We start from the raw sequence: 22,397 nt of genomic DNA on the forward strand, positions 1-22,397 counted from the left end.
TAAAAAAATGCAATGGAATCCCAGGACAGCAAATTCCCTCCAGCTTTGGTGGGGGGATTCAGGTTCCTCTGAATCCTCTACCCTGACTAATTTGGCTGCTGTAGTGGTGACCTTGGTGTCCAAAATGGATGTGCTGATGACTGAACGTGCTGCTAGAAAAAGGCCTAGGATTTCTTTTTTTTCAGATTCTGAATGTGACATGGTTGCTGTGGGTAGCGTGCCCCTTTCAGGGTCTCGCTCTTCTCAGGACCCGCAAGAGTATGAGGGGGAGGCGGAGGTTTCAGGGGTGGATGATTCCACCCCTGGGACGCCCGAGGAACGCGCCGCTATGGATGCGCTGATTCTTGCCATCAAAGAAACACTACATTTAGAGGATGAGCCCAATCCTCCGGGCATTGTGTCCTCTTTTGGTACACACAGGACCCGCAAGACGGCGCAGGTTTTTCCTTGCCCCGCTGAGTTTCATCACACCGTGAATGAGCAATGGCGCAATTTGAAACACACCTTCGTGGTGCCTAAAAAGTTTCAACTTCTACCCTTTTGCGTCTACTACGGTTGCACGCTGGTGTGTGGCTCCTCAAGTGGATCACACTGTAGCCAGATTGAACAAGGCTACTCTGGTTACTCTGGTTCCCACCGAAGATTGTCCGGTATTTAGGGATCCTACGGATAGGAAGCTGGAATCTCTTGCCCGACATTCCTACATGGTGGCAGGTTCCATGCTAAAACCTATTTTCTCTTACCTCCTCCGACAGTCGCCGCCACTTCATAATCTTCACTAATGGGGTAATTGACCTTTGCTCCGCAGGAGTAGCTAGGCAACAAGATTTGTTAATATCAAAGCTTTAAGCATATCACACCCCTAGGGGGTGGTCCCCTCAGTCAACACCTCCCTGCTTCCTGCATTCTCAACTCAGTTTCTAATGCCTAGCTTAGGAGTAGCTGTGGCTGTTCCTGTGCTGGGGCTTTCAGTCTCAGCCTTCTATCCTCTTTTTGATTTTATTTTGAGTATTTTTCTCTTTCTTTTACTTAGCTGTTCTTTTTCTCAGCATTAGTTTAGTTTCTTCGGATGAAGATGATCATGCGGAGCTGGGTCTTGGACTGGCCACCCTGGATCCCAGGGTTCAGGGCCAGGGGCTTCCCAGCCTGCCATCGAGCGTTCAGCTCAGGTTTCCCTGGCATATTGAACGACCCATCCCTGTTCGCTGCAGGGATGCTGCCTGTGAGGTGGCTACCTCACCGGACGCCATTTGCGGTTTCGCACCGCAGTTCCACTGCGTCCTGGCTGCGACACTCCCTGTCCTCAGTGCAGCGGTTTGGTCGCTGGAGAAGGCTCCCCACGCCATCCGGACTGGTAAGTGCAATTCTATGTGGGGACCTGTCTGTTTTGGGTGTCAGTCTGTGACTGTGTGACCCTGCATGTCTGTGTATGTGCTGAGCTCCCTGTCAGATTCCTGTGTGGAATAGCTGCCTTTCTGTGGGCTGCGGGGGGGGGGGCTCTCCCGCTCTGCTAAGTGAGAGTATGGGGCAGACTGGGCTTAGACATGCTGTGTGGCGGCCGCTACTGCGGCCCACCATTTTTTTGCGGCAAATTATGGTGACCGGCCCTGTGTGGTACGGCGTGGTGTTTTGGCGGCGATCGATCATACAGCCACATGTCGGCGCCATTTTCTCATTGCCTAAAATGCCTCAGCCGAGCGGCCATGTTTGTGTAGCCTGCATAGGCTTTATAGGGCGGTCAGTCATTGCATCACTTCCTTTTGCTCTGGAACAGCGATCGGTGGCAGCAGCCTGTGTGGTCTCTCCAGGTTTTTGCCTTTCCTTTTCCTGTATTCCTTGCTCAGTGTCCTTATCCCTGTGGGGGTCGGTTCATACAGTAGTGTGCGGTGGGCTACGCTCGCCGCGGTCTTAAAGGGGCAGTCCTCCTTTTTCAATTATTGCTGGGGCATGGATTCTCAGGATTGCAAGTTTCCTCCCACCTTGGTGGGGGGCCAGGGGGCTGCTGCATCCCCCAAGGGGGCTGATCTGGTTGCTATTGTGGCGAACTTGGCTCCTCAGGTGCAGATGCTAATGGCTGATCGATCCGCAAAACGGCCCAGATTGTCTATTTCCTCTGATTCAGAGGGCGATGGGGCTGCTATGGCTGGAGTGCCCTTCTCAGGGTCTCGCTCATCTCTGGACCTTGGGGGGTCTGAGGGGGAGGCTGAGGTAGAAGGGGTTGATAATTCTCCCCCTGGCTCGCCTGAAGAGCTTGCACTCATGGATGAGTTGGTTGCTTCTATCAAGGAAACACTGCGTTTGCAGGATGAACCATGTCCTCCTGCTTTGATGTCCTCTTATGGAACGCAAAGGAAACGAAAAACAGCGCAGGTTTTTCCCTGCCCTGCGGAATTTCAGCGCGCTGTTGATGAGCAATGGCGCAATTTAAAGAAGCCCTTTACTGTGCCGAGTAAGTTCAAGCTGCGTTATCCTTTTACACCCACCACTGATGAGCGTTGGTGTGTGCCGCCTCAGGTGGATCACCCGGTGGCGGTTTTGAATAAATCTACTGCGATCCCTGCTGAGGATACCCCGGTGTTCCCGGGACCCTACGGACAGGAGATTGGAGTCTCTTGCCCGTCATGCTTATACGGTTGCTGGTTCTATGCTGAAGCCTATTTTTGCTTCCATTTTGGCAGCCCAGGCTATTGCGGATTGGGCGCAGGTGCTCAGGCGCACCCTGGTGGCTGACTCTGCTCCACCGACAACATTGGCTATGGTGGATCAAATTCATCAGGGTGTCATGTATTTGTGTGATGCGGACTTGGATTTAGTCCCTTTGGCTGCACGCCTCTCAAGTGTGGCGGTATTGAACCGTCGCCTGATATGGCTGAAATGTTGGTCGGTTGACCAATCATCTCGCAAGACTTTAGCTAATTTGCCCTACGCGGGATCTCGCCTTTTTGGTGAGTCTTTGGATACTCTGATCAAGGGAATTTCCGGGGGTAAGAGCACTCTCTTACCCCAAACTCACAAGAATAAGTTTTGTTCGCAGTAAGAAGAATACCTCGTTTAGGCCCTCTCAGGTGTCCTTTCGTGCCTTTCGGTCGCAATATAAGGGCAAGCCCTTCAAGGGCCAAGGCTCCCAGAAGAAGCCGTGGGCAGGTAAGCAGAAGTCCGGCCAGTCCGGGTCCGCTGCCCATGCCAATTCGGCCTGAAGGGGCGCCCCCACCCGGTTCTGGGGTGGGGGGACGTTTGCTCGGTTTTCTTCAACCCTGGCTGGCCCGCATTCGGGGACAGGTGTGTTCAGGAAATCGTTCGATCTGGATACAAGATCGAGTTTCTCGGCCGGCAAGCAGATTTTTTCCCTCAAATCTTCAGCTGTCTCCGGAGCGCTTGCAGGATCTGCACCTGGCGGTGCGGGACCTACGGGCCCAGGGAGTGGTGGTTCCGGTGCCTCATCGGGACAGATTTCGGGGGTTCTATTCCAATCTGTTCACTGTGCCCAGAAAGGAGGGCAAGGTACGTCCGATTTTGGACTTAAAAGCTCTGAACCGCTTTGTGCGGGTTCGCAAGTTCCGCATGGAATCCCTGCGCTCGGTGGTGGCTGCCCTGGTTCTGAGGGAATTCATGGCCTCCATCGACTTGAAGGATGCGTACCTTCACATCCCCATTTTCGAGGGTCACCAGAGGTACCTTCGATTCGCCATTGCGGATGATCATTACCAATTCATGGCGTTACCCTTTGGTCTCGCTTCGGCTCCGCGGGTTTTCACCAAGGTGCTTGCGCCGGTCCTGGCTTTATTGAGAGCCCAGGGCATCTCTGTCTTGGGGTATCTGGACGATATCTTGATTTGGTCTGCGACCAGTCAGGGCCTGGTGAACCACCTGTCCATCACGATGCAGACTCTGCAGGAGTTCGGTTGGACGATAAATTTTCCGAAGTCAACGCTGTGTCCGTCGGTTCGTCTTCCCTACCTGGGGATGATCCTGGACTCTGTTCAAGCGAAGGTCTTCCTGCCGGAAGACAAGCTCCGGACACTTCTGGACGAAGTCAGGTCCCTCAGGGACAATCAGTGCTCGTCCCTCCGGACGTGTATGAGGTGTCTGGGATTGATGGTCTAGGCTTTCGAGGCGATTCCCTTCGCCCAGTGACACACGCGGGATCTTCAGGCGGAGATCCTGGCCAAGTGGGACGGGCGTCCGCAATCTCTGGATCTGCGGATTTCGTTGAGCCGCCTCACCCGAAGGGGTCTTTTGTGGTGGCTCCAGTCCCCGGCGGTGTCGGGGGGCAAGTCCTTTCGTCCTTTGTCGTGGACGGTGATCACCACGGATGCCAGCCTGTCGGGCTGGGGTGTTCTGGGCGTTCTGTCCGCCCAGGGAACTTGGTCGGAGGAGGAATCCTCCCTTCCGATCAACATTCTGGAATTGCGAGCGATAAATCTCTGCCTTCTGCGTTGGACGGACAGACTTCAGGGCCGTCCGGTTCGGGTGCAGACGGACAATGCCACAGCGGTGGCCTACATCAACCACCAAGGGGGCACCAGGAGTGCCCGAGCGGCTCGGGAAGTAGCCGACATTCTGTTTTGGGCCGAGACGCACGTCCCGGCGATATCTGCAGTTCACATTCCGGGGGTGGAGAACTGGCAGGCGCATTATCTGAGTCGCCAGACCCTGGACCAGGGGGAATGGTCCCTTCACCCGGATGTCTTCCAGATGTTGTGCGTGAAGTGGGGTTCCCCAGATGTGGACCTGTTCGCGTCTCGTCTAAACAACAAGGTGGAAAGGTTCGTGGCAAGGACGCGCGATCCTCGGGCGGACGCTTCAGACGCGTTAGTGGCGCCCTGGCATCAGTATCGTCTGATGTATGCCTTTCCACCGATTCAGCTGCTATCCAGGCTCCTTCGCAGGTTGGCCTCGGAACCGCACACGGTGATTCTGGTGGCGCCAGACTGGCCTCGCCGGTCTTGGTACGCAGACCTCGTGAATCTGGCGGTCGACGCTCCGTGGCGTCTGCCTCTTCGAGAAGATCTCCTGTCTCAAGGACCGATATTCCATCCTGCTTTACAGTCGCTGGCTTTAACGCTGTTGATAGCCAGGTCCTGAAGGATAGGGGTCTCTCCCCTGAGGTCATTCCCACTTTGATCAAGGCTAGAAAAGCCTCTTCGGGGAAGATTTACTACCGTACTTGGAAGGTGTATTTTGCCTGGTGTGAGTCCAGGGGGTATTCCCCTCGCTCATCAACGCCCTGTGGCGTCTAATTCTTTGGTTAGCACCTTTGTTCAAGGGGTGCGACACTTGGCCCCTCCTCGGAGGGACCCTTTACCTCCATGGGACTTGAACCTTGTTCTGTCCATGTTGCAGCATGCTCCCTTTGAGAAGATCAGGGAGATCTCGTTGTCTCTGTTGTCCAAGAAGGTTGCCTTTTTGGTGGCGATCACTTCGGCTCGCAGGGTATCGGAGCTGGCGGCCTTGTCCTGCAGCTCTCCCTACTTGGTGATTCACTTGGATAAGGTGGTCTTACGACCTAACCCTTCTTTTCTTCTGAAGAGGATCTCGGAATTTCACCTCAATGAGGACATTGTCTTACCTTCGCTTTGCGCGAAGCCTAAGCATCCAAAGGAGGAGGCTTTGCATTCCTTGGATGATGTTCGGGCGATCAGAGTTTACCTGTCATCGACGAAATCCTTTCGCAAGTCGGATTCTCTATTTGTCCTTCCTGAGGGTCCTCGGAAGGGCATGGCGGCGTCGGCTGCGACCATCGCCAAATGGATCAGACAGACCATTGTGCAAGCCTATGCTTTGAAGGGGAAGGTTCCTCCTTTCCCTGTGAAGGCGCACTCTACCAGGTCTCTGAGTACGTCTTGGGCCTATTGTCATCAAGCTTCTGTGGCCCAGGTGTGTAAGGCGGCGACTTGGTCGTCCGTTCACACTTTCTCAAAATTTTACAAGGTGGATGTTCAGGCATCGGCAGATGCTTCCTTTGGCTGTAAAGTTCTTAGTGCGGCAGTGCCTTAGGGTCCCTTGTTTGGGTCCTTGGCTGTTGGGGTGTTTTTACCCCTAGGTTACTTGTTCTTCCTGGCTTGTTGCTCCTGTTGAGCACGTTTTTTTCCTGTTGCCCAGTTGGTTCTCTTACTTTGGTAAGGTTCCTTTTTCTGATGTGGGTACTGCGTTGCTTTAGGCGCGGCTCATGTCGACACTGCTCAGGGACGTCCCCATTAGTGAAGATTATGAAGTGGCAGCGACTGTCGGAGGACGTAAGAAAAAACTGAATTTTTGTAAAATCTTACCGTAAAATTCCTCTCTGAGTCCTCCGACAGTCGCCGCCCCCACCCCTCTTTTGGGGTTTGTTTATGTACTCTACTGCTATGCTACTGAAACTGAGTTGAGAATGCAGGAAGCAGGGAGGTGTTTACTGAGGGGACCACCCCCTAGGGGTGTGATATGCTAAAAGCTTTGATATTAACAAATCTTGTTGCCTAGCTACTCCTGCGGAGCAAAGGTCAATTACCCCATTAGTGAAGATTATGAAGTGGCGGCGACTGTCGGAGGACTCAGAGAAAGGAATTTTACGGTAAGATTTTACAAAAATTCAGTTTTTGCCTCTGTTATGGTGGCTCAGGCTGTGGCGGATTGGACCAAGGTGCTCAAACGCACCCTCATGGCTGATTCTGCCCCCTCTACTATCTTGGAGATGGTGGACCAGATTTATCAAGGGGTCATGTATTTGTGCGATGCGGCCTTAAATGAGGGCCCTTTAGCTGCGCGCCTGTCCAGTGTCGCGGTGATTAACCGTCGACTGATCTGGTTGAAAAGCTGGTCGGCTGACCAGAAATCCTGGAAGACGGTGGCTGATATTCCCTATGCGGGGTCTCGCCTTTTTGGAGACTCCCTGGATGAATTGGTTAAAGGAGTCACTGGGGGAAAGAGCACTCTGCTGCCCCAGAATCCTAAGGGCAAGTTTTTCCGCGGCAAGCGGGGTCCTTCCTTTAAGCCTAATCAGGGGTCGAGACTCATGTCCCGGCGATATCGGCAGTTCATATTCCGGGTGTAGAGAATTGGCAGGCCGATTTTATCTGAACCGCCAGACCCTGGACCAGGGGGAATGGTCCCTGCACCCGGAGGTGTTTCAAATGCTTTGTGCGAGTTGGGGATACCCGGAGGTGGATCTGTTTGCGTCTCGGCTGAACAACAAGGTGGAAAGGTTCGTGGCAAGAACGCACGATCCTCTGGCAGACGGCGTGGATGCGCTGGTGGTGCCTTGGCATCAGTATCGTCTGATATATGCCTTTCCTCCGATTCAGTTGTTGTCCAGGTTCCTTCGCAGGTTGGCCTTGGAACCAACAGTGGTGATTCTGGTGGCGCCGGACTGGCCACGCCAGGTGTGGTACGGGGACATCGTTCGCCTGGCCGTCGAGCCTCCTTGGCGGCTGTCAATGCGATAAGATCTACTGTCTCAGGGACCGATCTTCCATCCTGCTTTACAGTCGCTGGCTTTAACGGCATGGCTGTTGAAAGCCAGGTCCTGAGAGACAGAGGTCTCTCCTCAGAGGTCATTCCTACTTTAATCAAAGCTAGAAAAGTCTCATCTGGTAAGATTTATTACCGTACATGGAAAGCTTATTTTGCCTGGTTTGAGTCCAGGGGCTTCTCTCCTCGTTCATACTCTGTGGCGAGGGTGTTGGCTTTCCTCCAGTCTGGTGTGGACCAGCGCCTTGCGTTGGCCACGATTAAGGGCCAGGTATCTGCTCTGGCTGTTCTTTTCCAGCGCCCTGTGGCGTCTCATTCCTTGATTCGCACCTTTATTCAAGGCGTGCGTCACTTTGCCCCTTTCTAGAAGGGAGCCCTTACCTCCATGGGACTTGAACTTGGTTCTGTCCGTGTTGCAACATTCCCCTTTTGAAAACATCAGGGAAATCTCGTTACCTCTGCTGTCTAAAGAGGTTGCCTTTCTGGTGGCGATCACTTCTGCTCGCAGAGTGTCGGAATTGGTGGCTCTGTCTTGCCGCTCTCCTTACCTGGTGGTTCATAGGGATAAGGTAGTCTTGCGACTAAACCGTCCTTTCTTCCAAAGGTGGTTTCGGATTTTCACCTCAATGAGGACATTGTTTTACCTTCGCTCTGTGCGAATCCGAAGCATCCTAAGGAGGTTGCCCTGCATTCCTTGGATGTAGTCGGGACAATCAGGGTTTACCTGTCGTCGACCGAATCCTTTCGGAAATCAGATTCTCTCTTTGTCCTTCCTGTGGGACCTCGGAAGGGTACGGCTGCATCTGCGGCCACCATTGCAAAATGGATCAGACAGAAAATTGTACAGGCCTATTCGTTGAAGGAACTGGTACCACCCTTCCCTGTCAAGGCACACTCTACCAGATCGGTGAGTGCATCCTGGGCCTTCCGGCATCAGGGCTCGGTGGCCCAAGTGTGCAAGGCTGCGACTTGGTCGTCAGTGCACACCTTTTCTAAATACTACAAGATTAATGTTCTGGCATCAGCTGATGCCTCCTTTGGCCGCAAAGTTCTCTGTGCGGCAGTACCATAGGGGACCCTGGTTTTGTGCGGGTCCCTGGCTGTTGGGGTTGTTTTACCCCTTGGTTATTTGCTTTCATGGGTTGTTGCTCCTGTTGAGCTTTTTTGTTGCCCAGAAGGTTCCCTTTCTGTTATTGTAAGGTTCCTTTCTCTGATGTGGGTATTGCGTTGCCTTTCTGACGGTTGCGTTGCCCACCCCTCATGTCTACACTGCTTTGGGACATCCCCATTGGTGAAGACTGTATGAGTGGGCGGCGACTGTCGGAGGACGTAAGAGAAAACTGAATTTTTGTAAAATCTTAGCGTAAAATTCCTTTCTCGGAGTCCTCTGACTGTCGCCGCCCCCGCCCCTCTTTTGGGGTTCTTATACACTTAACTGCTTGCTACCAAACTGAGTTGGGATGGCTATTGCAGGGGGGTATTGGACCAGTGGGACAGCCCCCATGGGTGTGACTATATAAATGCTTTGTTCTTAACAAGTCTTATGCCTAGCTACTCCTGCGGAGAGGAAGTCAATACCCCTTTGGTGAAGACTGTATGAGTGGGCAGTGACTGTCGGAGGACTCAGAGAGAGGAATTTTACGGTAAGATTTTACAAAAATTCAGTTTTTTTAACATTTTAGGCCAATTAGTTTTCTGCTACATATTTTTGGTAAACAAAATCGCAATAAGCGTATTTTGATTGGTTTGCGCAAAAGTTATTGCGTTTACTAACTACCGGAAAGATTTGTCATTTTTGTTTTTTTTACTAGTAATGGCGGAGATCTGCGACTTTTTGCGGGACTTGCAAAGGTTGCGGCAGTCAGATCAAACCCCTAACTGACATTTTTGACACTTTTGGGGGTACCAGAGACATTACTACAGTAATCAGTGCTAAAAATATGCACTGTTACTGTAATAATGCCATTGGCAGGGAAGGAGTTAACCCTGTGGGTGATCAAGGGGTTAAATGTAAGGCTAGGGGAGTGATTCTAACTGTGGGGGGGTTGGGCTTTTGAAATGATCATAGAGACATGCGATCCTATATAGCAGATTTGCATGGTCTATGTGATCATGTCAGGGAGAATGACAGACGGCTGTGTTTACATCAGCCGTCCGTCCTTCTCTGTCGGGGGGGGGGGAGATTGTCGGTGTCAGGCGGCCATCGGAGCCGCCTGGCACCCGCACTGGCTTCCCCAATGACGATCGGGGGCGGGAGTGCGGCTCCGGCGGCGCGCACTCGCCCCCTAGTGGCCTCCCAGGCAGATGATGCCTATTAACGGGATTTTGCCTGGGAAAGCCACACTGCCGACGTAAAAAGGCAGTGCAGCGACGGCAAGTGGTTAAAACAGTTACTCCAATAACTATTGTACAACATGACGCTTCTACATACCAGCAGTGAAAAGGATTAGCTTTATTGGGGTACAATACTTATACCAGTCTCAAGGCTGCTTTATACTGCTGATGAGAAAACGTATTTAGCTGTTTATCTTTACTAAAATAATTATATTTCATAATTTAATTTCCATGTTCTGTGTACTGTGGGAGACAGATTTAGTGAACGCAGGGTCCTGGATTTAGTAACTCTTTAAATATCTCTTAACCACTTGACCACCGGAAGGTTTCACTGCTTCATGGCCAAAGCATTTTTTGCTATTCAGCACTTACATAGTTGGTGAGGTTGAAAAAAGACACCAGTCCAACCAGTTCAACGTGTGTGTGTGTGTGTCAATAGTACATCGTATACACCTGTATGTTGTGGTCGTTGAGGTGCCATCTAATAGTTTTTTTTTAACTATCGACGGTCCCTGCTGATACCACTGCTTGTGGAAGAGAATTCCACATCCTTACCGTTCTGACAGTAAAGGACCCTCTACGCAGTTTAAGGTTAAACTGCTTCTTTTCCAACTTTAGTGAATGGACACTTTTCTTTTTAAACTCCCTTTCACTAAATCATTTTTTCCCTATACTAGTGTCGTCGGTACGGTATTTGTACATTGATATCATATCCCCTCTCAGGCGTCTCCTCTTCAGAGAGAATAAGTTCAATGCTTGTAATCTTTCCATATACCTTAGGTTCTCCAGTCCCTTTATTAGCTTTGTTGCCCTTCTCTGGACTCTCTCCAGTTCCAGTGCATTCTTCCTGAGGACTGGTGCCCAGAACTGGCTGCCATACTTGAGATGCGGCCAGACCAGAGTCTTGTAGAGTGAGAAAACTATTATTGTATCTCTGGAGTGTTTTAATGCATGCCAATATTCTGTTGGCTTTGCTTGCAGCATGCCATTGCTGAGCCTGTCATCTACTAGGACCCCCAGGTCCTTTTCCATCCTAGATTCCCCCAGCAGTTTTTCCCCTAGCCGGTAACTTGTGTTCGTATTTTTTGGCCCCCAAATGCAAACAGACCTAAACAAAATAATGGGGTGGGTGGGCAACTACATGGCAAATGAGGCTTAATGTTGAAAAATGTAAGGTTTTTTCAACATTAAACCTCATTTGCCATGTAGTTGCCCACCCCATTATTTTGTTTAGGTCTTTTTGCAAGGTTTCCACATCTTGTGTAGAAGTAATTGCCCTGCTTAACTTTGTATTGTCTGCAAATACTGAGATTGAGCTGTTTATCCCATCCTCTAGATCAGTTATGAATAAATTAAACAGTATTGGTCTAAGGACAGATCCTTGGGGGACCCCACTTTCCACACCAGACCATTCCGAGTACTCATGATTTATCACCACCCTTTCGACTTGCCCCTGTAGCCAGTTTTCAGGCCAGGTACTCACCCTATGGTCCATGCCGACAGACCTCAGTTTGAACAGTACACATTTGTGGGGATCTGTATCTACTGTCTTTGCAAAATCCAGATAAACCACATCTACAGGCCTTCCTTTATCTAGATAGAAGGTTAATAGATTGGTCTGGCCAGAACGATTCTTCATGAATCCATGCTAATTACTGCTAATGATACAATTTTTATTACTAAAATCTTGTATATAATCCCTTATCATCCCCTCCAATAGCTTGCAGTATATTGATAGGCTAACTGGCTTGTAGTTCACAGGGATATGGCTCGCCCCTTTTTTTTATATTGGTGCCATGTTGGCTTTTCTCCAATCAGCTGGCATCATTCCCATCAGTAAACTGTCTATAAAAATTAGGAACAGTTGTCTGGCTATCACCTGGGTGAGCTCCTTAAGGACCATCGGGTGTAAGCCATCTGGTCCCGGTGACTTGTATATGTTAAGTTTTTCAAGTCTATTTCTGATTCTGTCTTGTTAGGCAGGAGGGAGCTTCCTATGACGTGTTATTAAAATACCATTACAGTCTTGGTTACTGTGTCCCCCTGCTTCCCTTGTGAAGACTGAGGAGAAGAATATAGTCAAGACCTTTGCCCTCTCTCTGTCATTTGTAGCAAAATTCCCTTTATCATCCTTTATCATGCTAATATGTTCTGGCCTCACTTTCTTATTATTTATGTACTTAAAGAATTTCTGGCGGTTTTTTCTTACTGTCCTCCACTATGTGCCTTTCATGATCTTCGTGTTCCATCTTGGCCGCCCTTATTGCACTTTTACATTTCCTTTTGCATTCTTTGTAATGTTGAAATGCTGCAGTGACCCATCAACCTTGTAAGGTCTTTTCTTTTGCTTTTATATGCATTTTTACAATGGAGAATTTTTTCCTCCTGAATTTTTCCTGTGAGATCTACTATCAACTGCTGGATTGGGCGACGGGCTTGATATCTAGATCCAGTGGTCACCCCAGTCTAGCCAGTGAGCACGCACAGACTTCAGCCCAGCGCTAGGTCAAACGTAAAGAGTGCCCCCTTGTCCTCTGGGAGCGACAGAGTGCCAATGGCCAGGGGCTGGCCCGCGAATGAAACACCTGGTCGGGACACACACGACCTGGTTCGCCCTGAGTCGCAGCGTACCACTTGGCCATCAGCCCCTACCTAGGAAGGTCGGCCCATCGGGTACCCCTGATTCCCCCTGGTGTCTCTGTATGTACCAGGCTCCCCCAAGGCCTCCCTCCCCACCAGAACGCATTGGGCGGATATTTTCTCTGAGTCCACAAACGCTGGACAACAGGGAGCAGCTAGGCCTTTACTCTAGTGATGACCCAGGTACTTCCTCTTCCTATGAATATCGTTTTCTCTGCACAGCATACTGATCCTGCCCTCCATATTGAATTGTGGTATGTCTATTGGGGTCCCTGTAGGTCTCTCTCTCACCCCGCTATCTGAAGTGCTAGTGGCTGGGACTTGTAGTACCACTGGTGCAGCGGCGTGGGTCAGTTTTTTCCAGTTTTCTTAAAGTGACGCTGCACTATTCCAGGGTTTATATGGAGTCCCAGGAACAAATTTCACCTACAGATCCCGGGGACCTCCAGGTTGCAACCCCTGTCTGCCTTGACCGTTTTGGAAAACCTGGTGTCAAAAGTGGATTTGGTTTTAAAAAATACCACTAGTAAAAAGTGTCCTATGCCTCTCCTGTATCCTCAGATTCTGAGTTAGATATGGCCGCTGCGGACACGTCACCCTGAGGGCTCTGCGTCCTCGCACTTGGATGGCGAGGACGACATATCCTCATCTGCAGCTGCGCAGGAAAGAGCGCTGGTGGAGGCACTTAGTGTCAGTGCGGGACGCAGGTGTCATTTGGCACTCAAAAATCCCAGAAGTCGGGCAAGGTTTTCCCTTGTCCGGAACTTTTTGACAAAATTGTCTCGGACCAATAAGAGGCGCTATCCATTCGCGGACGTGGTTTCCGCAAAATGGACTGTTGCACCAAAGTTGGACCATCCGGTCTTCAGTCTGAACAAATCTACTGTGGTCCTGGTGGAGGAGTCCCTGGTCTTTACAGACCGTGTAGAATTAACACAAATGGAAAGGACGGCTGGCGCTCTGATACACTGGGGTACAACTGATGTGGGAGCAAAATATCAGACCAGTACATAGCAAGAAATATAAATGAATATATGAAGGCATTACCTACATAACTAGATGTGGGGCAAAGTCCATATAGTAAGGAAGAGGAGCTATGGGATGAACGTATGCACGAAGGGCCGGCTCAGCTACACAGGAGTCAATCTGTAGACAGGATAAAGAAAAAACAAGCGGAGCGCCTCTAAGTGCAATACGTTTAATGAAGAAATGAACATACAGTGTGAAATGACTCACTAGATAAAAGGAAGTGAAGGCTTAGATGCAACGTCCTAAGGTCAAGCTGTCCAATAGCTGATGCCGAGAGAGAAGAAGTCAAGATGGTGCTATCCGGTGGATGGGATGGCGGGGAGATGCCGGCTCTTGCTTCCCCGGGACCGGACTCTCGAGGCGGGCTGTGACTCAGCGTCGACCATGTGACGAAGGCAGGGTCAAGGTGCACACTTGACCCTGCCTTCGTCACATGGTCGACGCTGAGTCACAGCCCGCCTCGAGAGTCCGGTCCCGGGGAAGCAAGAGCCGGCATCTCCCCGCCATCCCATCCACCGGATAGCACCATCTTGACTTCTTCTCTCTCGCCATCAGCTATTGGACAGCTTGACCTTAGGACGTTGCATCTAAGCCTTCACTTCCTTTTATCTAGTGAGTTATTTCACACTGTATGTTCATTTCTTCATTAAACGTATTGCACTTAGAGGCGCTCCGCTTGTTTTTTCTTTACAGACCGTGTGGATAAAAGGATTGAGTCTCTGTCCCAGCACTTACATGTGATAGAGGGCTCAATACTTAAACAATCTTCATGATCTTCGTGTCCCAGACCATGACGGAATGGGCAAAGTTGCTAAAAAGTGACCTAGAAACAGAACCGCTCCCTGGCAGAGCTAACGGACCAAATGGTCCAAGCCCCACTATTTATATGTGATGCGTTGCTAGATGCGGCCCCTCTTGTATCCAGAGTATCCACGGTGGGGGTAGCTATTAGACGCATGGTGTGGCTACAAAGCTGGCCATGGATCAGGCTTCAAAAAAGGCTCTATCAGAGCTCCCTTTTATGGAGGACCGTTTGTTTGGATCCTCATTAGATAAACAGCTCAAGGGTCTTACAGGTGGAAAGAGTACTCTTCTTCCTCAATAATTCAAGGGCAAGTCACCACGTAATAGACAGGGGCCTTATTTTACAGCTCACAGGTGGCCCTTTTGTGCCTCTGGCACACAGGCGAAAGGATCTAAGCCATTTAGGTCTTCTGGGGGTTCCAAGAAGACATTTTTCGGGTAAGCCGAGAGCAGGCCAATCCAGAGCTACAGAGTTGGTCTGCATGAAGGGACACCCGTAACTGGGGTGGGGGGGACATCTTCGATTCTTTCTGGAATTATGGACCTCCTTGATTCAGAACATATGGGTCCATGAACTGACCTGATCGGGTTACAAGTTTGAATTCAGGTCTCGACCGCCAGACAGATTCTTCCCGGCCAATCTACGCCTATCTCCAGATCGGTTAAGGGATCTACAAGAGGCTGTACAAGTTCTGCTGTCAAAAGGGGTGTTTGTGTCTGTTCCCTCTTGGGAACGCTTTCAGGGGTTCTATTCAAACCTGTTCACTGTTCCCAGGAAAGAAGGCAAAGTGCGTCCAATCCTGGACCTCAAGGCACTGAACTGCTTTGTGCAGGTATAGAATTTTCAAATGGAATCCATTCGCACGGTAGGGGCATCCCTACACCAATGAAACTTTTTGGCCTCCATCGATATCAAGGACGCATATCTACACATCCCTATTCATGCTGGACACCAGCGTTTTCTTCGCTTCGCTGCAGGAGAGGAGCATTATCAATTTGTGGCGTTACCCTTTGGTCTCGCCTCCGCTCCCTGGGTCTTCACCAAAGTATTGGCTCCGGTATTGGCATTACTGCGACAACGGGGGATTATGGTACTGGGGTACCTGGACGATCTCCTCTTAAGAGCAGACTCACATTAAGTCCTGTTGGGCGACTTGGCAATCACTGTACGGAATCTGCAAGAGTTCGGTTGGAACATCAATTTAAAAAAATCTGCTCTGGTACAATCTTCAAAACTGGATTATCTGGGTCTGAAGCTGCAGAAGTTGCAGAGGGCATTTCGTTTGCTGTTATTCAGCAACCTGTCCTCTCTGCGGACTTGCATGCGAGCCTTAGATCTGATTGCGTCGACCTTCCAGGCGGTTCCGTTTGCTCAGTTCCACACAAAAGGAAATTCTTGTCAAGTGAGACAAAGATGCAAAATCATTGGACACTGATTCGGTTGGGTCACAGCACAAGGAGTGCTCTTCTGTGGTGGCTTTGCTCGTTGGTCCTACGCCAGGGCAAGTCCTTCCTCCCATTTTATTGGACCATGTCTTGGCGGCCCTGGAGGTGGAATGGACAGAAAATTTTGTTCCAGCCCTTTCTGCTGTGCATATCCCAGGAGTGGAGAACTAGCAAGTAGATTACCTTAGTCATCGGGTGTTGGATCAGGGGGAATGGTCCCTCACTCAAAGGTGTTTCACCTGTTGTGTGTCCGGTGGGGGACACCCGACGTCGGCCTGTTAGCCTCTCCACTCAACAAGGGGTTACGAAGGTTTGTAGTCAGGTCGGAATCCTCTTGCCGACACCACAGACGCACTGGTCAGTATCGGCTGATCTATGCGATCCCTCTGCTGAAACACCTGCCGAGGCTTCTGCGCAGAAAAGAGGAGGAATGGTTTCCGGTCATTCTGGTGGCCCCTGACTGGCCTCGCCGGTCTTTGTTTGCAGATCTGGTAAGGTTGGTCGCTGATTCACCTTGGAGACAACACAGCTGACCGTTCTTCTCTCTGGAATGATCACAGAGTTCCTGTGATACTTCTATGTAGGATCACAGGTCTCTATAATCATTTCACAAGCACCGCCCCCATACAGTTAGAATCACTTACCTAGGCTCACATTTAACCCCTTGATCACCTACAGTGTTAACCTCTTCCCTGCCAGTGTCATTATTACAGAAACCGTGCATGTTTTTAGCACTGATTACTGTAGTAATGCCACTGGTCCCTCCAAAAGTGTCAAAAATGTCTGGGGACTGATCTGTCCGCCGCAATGTCGCGGTCCTGCTATAAATCGCAGATCGCCACCATTACTAGTATAAAAAAAAAACAATAAAAATGACAAATCTTTCCCATAGTTAGTAGACGCGATAACTTTTGCGCAATCCAATCAAAGTCTTCACACTTATTGCGATTTCTTTTTTTTTTTTGTAGCAAAAAACGAATTGGTCTAAAATGTTAAAAAATTTTGATTTTTAAATTTTTTTTGGGAATGTTATATAGCAGAAAGTGAAAGAATGTGAAATATATATATTTTTTTTTTTCAGAATTGTTGCTCTTTTTTTGTTTATAGCGCAAAAAATAATCGCACAGGTGATCAAATACCACCAAAAGAAAGCTCTATTTGTGGGGAAAAAAGGACATCAATTTTATTTGGGTACAGCATCGCACGACCGCGCAATTTTCCATTAAAGTAACTCAAAATATGGACTGGTCATTAAGGGGGAAAATCTTCCAGTCCAGAAGTGGTTAAAGAGGCAAAAATTCATACTAAGAGAAATATTTTTTCTTATGATTCCAAAAATTCCTGAAGCTTCAGCTCGGTGTTAAAACCGGCTGGAGTCAAGGATTTCAATCTTTATAACCATCAAATTTCTCTTTTTGTAGTAACACTTAATTGAAATCACCTCTTCTTGGGGGCATCGTAAGTACATAAATCCCTTTTACATTCATGCCATTTAATTTCCCTCCATGGCATATAGCCAAATGAATTGCCAATGGTTTCACAGGGTTCTTTTATTTTATTTCTCGCATATGTTCCCCTAATCGAAGAGGGTGTTTGGTCTTACCAATGTGGAACTTTTTACAAGAACAGGACACCATGAAAGACCACGGTGGGATAGCCATACCAGATTCCCACAAATGTTACCAAGCGACACATATGGGGAGACTGGTGGATTGGGGCAGACACAGCAGTCTTAAATTATGGACGTCCATCGAACAGAGTTATAGTACTGTACCACTATGCAGGGCACCATGGTGTTTCACGTCCCTCCAGTCTAAACTCAGATCTCACCCCACCATAGGCAACACTCTCCGAATTTGCTCCACTATCTGCCAAAACCCTAACTTCTCCTCCCCCTACTCATCACTCTTTCCCATCATAGGAAATCCAAACTTTACACCGAGCACTGAAGAGGGAACACTTTGCGCACTCCTGAAGCAGGGAATCTTCCAAGCCTCACATTTCTTGGACACAAACTTATGGCCCTCTCTCCCTGCACTGACGAATCCACATGGGAAATAGAGACTAAACTACTAGCAGGCCCTCCTGCTGAAGCTCTTATCCTCACTCTCTAGGCAACCCTTCTGCCTTTTGCCGTCAACAGATGGTGTTTGAGGACTACTGTTCAGCTGGGGACCCCCTCCCACACCCCTCTCCAAAATGTATGCCTTACTTATTTCACCCCCCAAGGACTTCTTGATCCCAAGCCTAACTAAATGGGAGAAGATATTAAACACAACCTTTACGCCAGCACAGCGTCAAAATATTATACATCTTTCTCTTAAGTCAGCAATCTGTACCCGCACTCAGGAAATGAATTGCAAACTACTAACACGCTGGTACTATACCCACACAGCTCTCTGCAGATTATTCCCTGATGCTTTAGAACGCTGCTGGAGATGCAGTGAGGAGGCTGGGACTATGCTCCATATTTTTTGGAGCTGCCCGAAGCTTAAACAGTTTTGGATGACAGTGAGACAAATCACACAAAAGTTTACAGACTTCCCAGTCCCAGATGACCCTGCCTTCGTTCTGCTGCACTGCTCACAAATCTCTGTCATAAAATACAAAAAATAAATTTTGCGCCACCTCCTTAATGCTTCCAAGGCCTGTATTAGCCTATCTTGGAAGTGCATTAATCCTCCCTCTGTAGCCATATGGCTAAATAGTCAGGTCGGTGGAGACCCTGGAAGACCTAGTTCTGATGGCTCAGGGTAGGAGAGAACAATATACCAAAACTTGGTCGCTCTGGAACCTATTCATACTTTCTGATGAGGGGAAGGTCCTCCTAGATGGGTAGTTTCTTGGCAGAGAGAGGGCGCCTCTCCCCAAATCATTCCCCTACTAGCCATTCACAATAGATGGAACTTTACTTACGTGTCCAATAACTTATTCACCTTTTCCCTATTAGGGTTTTTTTTTTTTTTTTTCCCCTCCCTCTTCCTTTCCTTCTTTCCTTCCCCACTTTACTAGAAAATATTGGTTATTTCAACAAACCTCTTATAATAGTTTTGTGATAACTCGAAACAATCTCCGCACTCCAGTGATAAGTTGGTTTGTGCTATAATATCTCGTTGATACTGACTACTATGACAATGTCTATTTGCACTTGTCTGTATGTCTCCTTGTTGATACAAATACGTTTGATTGTTGTATCTTTAAATGCTGCATTTATAAATAAAGAATTTGAAAAAAAAAAAAAAATCTTGTACGTGAAAAACACCCAAACACAAGCAAAGTAATTTAGTATATGCAATCCAGTGTTACATAGTCAAAAGACACAAGTCCATCTGGTTCAACCAAATAAATAGCTGGAACAACTTGTCAGGACTTGGTAGTCTTGCTACATGTTGAGGAAAAGGATCATCCTCTTTGGGACAGGGGAACTGGTTCCCAAGAGGTATGAAAGTGGCCATCAATGGGACAGAGCCACCCATAGATCTTTTTCTCTTTGTGCAATTTCCACTCAATTTATTTGAGCTGTGCTGTGTATGTTTAAATGACTGCTCCAGTTCTCACAATGTTTGTACATCTAACAGTTGGTGTTTGCACGGTATGGACAGAATACTTTGGCTGTACACTCCCTGCTTTATTCCTTACTTTTAAATAAAGAATATAAAAAAATAAAACTTGGTTCAGTCTTCAACCCTATCTGACCCCACCCCCCAGAGAACTAGAATATTACATAAAACCAATTTTAAAAAAATGATTTTTAATACAGAAATGTTTGCTTACTGAGAAGTATGTCGATGTAGAGTATACTATAAATTCAATACTTGGTCGGGGCTCCTTTTCCATGAATCACTGCATCAATGCAGCGTGGCATGGAGGCGATCAGCCTGTGGCACTTCTGAGGTGTTATGGAAGCCCAGTTTACTTTGATAGTGGTCTTCAGCTCATCTGCATTGTTGGATCTGGTGTCTTTCATCTTCCTCTTGACATTACAACACAGATTATCGATGAGGCTTAGGTCAGGCGAGTTTGCTGGCAAATCGATCACAGTGATACCATGATCATTAAACCAGGTACTGGTACTTATGGCACTGTGGGCAGGTTCCAAGTCCTGCTGGAAAATAAAATCAGCATCTCCATAAAGCTGGTCAGCAGAGGGAAGCGTGAAGTGGTCTATAATTTCCTGGTAGAGGGCTGCACTGACTTTAGACTTGATAAAACAGTGGACCAATGCTAGATGACATGGCTCCCCCTGCATCATCACTGACTATACTCCACATTTTACTATGTGTAATGCATCTATATAAAATTAGTTTCACTCTTTGAATTGAATTACTGAAATAAATGAACTTTTTGATATTCAAATTTTGAGACGCACCTGTATAATAACTGTAGAACCCTACAGGTAGTTGCTAGGTAAAGTATAGTGAGCCTTGGCTGCTTAACAGCAGGGCCATGATTTCAGCTGGACTGTCGTGTCTCCCAGGTGAGGTTACTGAGAGGGGAGTCTCCCCACTGGCTCTGTGAGAGGATTCTCATAGGGCAGTGGAGGAAACCCAATCAGTGGCTCAGTCAGGCTTGTATCTACCCCAGAAGGCAGATTCTGCCGCAGAGGATTCTGGGAGTGGGTATAAGTTTGAAGGGAACGCATGACGCAGGGTCTTTGGCGGGAAGCAGAGTTCCAGGAGGGAGAGTACGGCTGTCTCTCCTCCTGTCAGAGGAAGCGGTGTCTCGGGTGACGGCCTGGGAATCCAGAGAGTGTGAAGCTGAGCTGCAGAGGGGATCCGGTGTGCCGAGAACCAGCGGAGAGAGAGGGATCCAGTTTCAGGAAAGCCTACAAAGGTCGCGAGTACTGAGGACTGCTCCTGGGGTCTGCCTAGTGTCAGAGGGGACCACTCCGGAGAAGGTTCTAGGGATCCAGAAGTCAGCTAGCTGTGAAAGGGGGTGTCTGGTCAGAGGGCCCTGAAATATTAGAGGGGGTACCTAGGTAGAGGACCCTGAAGTGTGAAAGGGGCGCTTGTAGTTTGGTCCTGAAGTGTCAGTGTACAGTGGGAAGTGTACAAAGTTAAGAGTTGCAGCGGCACAAGTATCTACACAGCTACCTCAGACAGTGCAGGGCTGGAGGGATATGTTCAGTGACTTTTGAGCTAAAATAGAGTGTCAGGAGTCAATTGTTCTACAGTTCTGGATCTTCTGAGTTAAAGTCGAGGTTCCAGCACAGTTTCAGTACTACAGTATCTTTAAAGCGTCAGGAAGTGCTGGTCGGCATTCAGCTGGTGTCAAGACAGCACCAACAGGCATTTTTCTTCAAGTGTCCCAAAGTGTACCTTGTATCCCACTCATTCCCTTCTCCCATCCCCTAAATACAATAAAACAAACAAACCAAAGATGCCGGAATGGTCCTTGTCTCAGTTCTCACACCTGGGTTCACAGGGTTCACAGCTCAAATGTGCTAAAAGTGTTACCGGTAACAATGGCAGACCCACCTTAGGCTCAAGGCCTAGAAAACCTGCAGTTTGACAGCAAGGTAACATTAACGATTAACTCCTCCCTGACTTTTATGTCACTATGAGATTGGAATATTTATGCAGAGTGGTTTTACAAGAATCCTCACTCTGTTCTTGGACAGTCAACATTTGTTTTAAAGCTGAAGTTTAGTTTAATGTGCTTATATTTTGCTCTCCTCGGTTCCTACCTATACTCCCCCCCCCCCCCCCTTCCATTTTTATTATATACCATATTTTAAAACAAGACATATCATCATAGTCTTTGAACTTCTCTATGCAGATCATTGCATCATGCTTTACTTTTTCTCTCAAGACCCCTCAGCCCTAGGTAATGCAAATATGTAATGCTGAGCCTCCATGGTTAAAACTACAATCCAATGGATTTGGCGTTGGCCAGGGGCAGTCAAACTGGGGCTGAAGACAGGGATAGATTACGCCGGATGTCCTTAAGCTAGGAAATTGGGCAGGCTTTATCTGACTTTCTGCAGCTTCTAATGCATGAAATCGGTAGATCATGGTTCTGGGAAATCCGAGTAGTCCATTTCATTATAGGTCAGGAGCCTGTACAACTGTGAAGTACTGAGTTTAGTATTAACATATTCCAAGGGAGTTGCATTAAGGTGACTGTTACTCATGCTTCTATAAATGTTGGGAGAAAAAAAGCATCTTCAAACACTTATTAATCGTGACATCTCACATGTTACGGTACTCATTAGAAGGTGTGTTCCCGCTGTGTGAATGCCACATCCCAAGGTAAATTAGAGCCAATTGTGTACTCCCCTAGGGGTGGGACTTTAGAGGCAACTCAAAATTATGAAAAAATATTTTTTCTTCGTTCATAAATTTTATTAATATATACAAAAAAAGAGAACATACAAAAATTGCAATAGATACATAGTAAAAATTGGCAGAACTAATGGATAAAATATGCAAATACACTCAACCATCTACTCCAGATTTTATCCAACGTTTCAAGGTAATAAACCTCTTCCTCAGGGATTGTGCTGGAGGTTGTCAGTTATGATTGGTTAGCATATGAACATATATAGTAGTTTTGCCGCTGTTAAAAACAAGGAATTTATAGAACACCCACAGAGAGTAGTGGTTCTTGCAACTGAGGTCTATATAAATATAGATCAATATAATGCATTCTCCACATAATATAATACTTCTCCACTGCTGGGAGAAGTCTGCCTG

The 22,397-nt window shown here is 48.2% G+C and overlaps 1 protein-coding gene across 1 annotated transcript in view; it reads left to right on the forward strand.

Moving 5' to 3' along the window:
* The window catches only part of NOL8 (nucleolar protein 8), a 559,501-nt gene that overhangs the window by 536,294 nt on the left and 810 nt on the right, over nt 1–22,397 (forward strand). The window lies entirely within an intron of this gene.

The sequence above is a fragment of the Pelophylax lessonae genome (genome assembly GCF_965119305.1).
Source record: "Pelophylax lessonae genome assembly, chromosome: 8".
NCBI classification, from domain to species: Eukaryota; Metazoa; Chordata; class Amphibia; order Anura; family Ranidae; genus Pelophylax; species Pelophylax lessonae.